Source organism: Haplochromis burtoni, unplaced genomic scaffold, assembly GCF_018398535.1.
Source record: "Haplochromis burtoni strain Fernald_Lab_line unplaced genomic scaffold, NCSU_Asbu1 Contig_2822, whole genome shotgun sequence".
Classification (NCBI taxonomy): domain Eukaryota; kingdom Metazoa; phylum Chordata; class Actinopteri; order Cichliformes; family Cichlidae; genus Haplochromis; species Haplochromis burtoni.
In genome coordinates, this window is record NW_024585183.1 from 6386 (window position 1) to 7267 (window position 882).

The following is an 882-nucleotide window of genomic DNA, read 5'->3' on the forward strand; positions in this document are numbered from 1 at the left end:
CAAAGTGCTTGCTCATAGGCGGTCATATGATTGTTGGGTTTTTCTCTGTATCTTTGAAGTGCCTTGAGGAGACTTTTGTTGTGATTTGGCACTATATAAATGAAATTGAATTGAATTGAATTGAATTGAAAATAAAGAGAATGAGGTAGTTAAAAACATGCTATAACATTATATAACAAGCTTGAGTTATTCATGTCCACTTATTTACAAATAAGTCATTTTATTTCAAGAAGGAGAGATTATTAAAAAGAAATGAACATGATTTATTGATGTACAGAATTTAGATAGAGGTATTTGGCGGTTAAAATTCAATGACCCGTCTCAAAGGAAAGGAATCCCAGCGGTGATAGAGATTACAGCAGGGCACCCTGGAGTCTACACGCTGGTGGTGGAGATGAAGATAGAGACGTGAATGGAGCCTGAGTGATGAGAGATGGTGATGGGAGGAGGTGGGATACATGAAGGCGTTTGCAAAGGAGAATGACAGAGGTCCAGTGAGATCTAAAGTATGCTGCGTGAATGCTGACTGACCTGAAGAAGGCCAGGAAAAAGATGATTGGACCAGACCAGTGTTATTGCAAACAGCTTGACAGTGTGGGAAAGAGGACGTGATGTGAAGCTTAGATTTAGCAGGCAACACCTGAGAGCAGACAGATGTTAGAGGTTTTATCTTCCTTACTGAACTTACCCATAAGCTTCGTTACTAAACATGTAAGGAAAACATTTTACTGATATAAAGGAATGCCCCACGTGAACTATATTCACGAATAGAAATTCATAGAAAAAACAAAATTATACTCAAAATGATGGCAGGTATATTAAAATGCGTTCCAGGAGAAATAACAAAAGCATGCACTTTTGCTCTTGTTTTTACTGCATTAC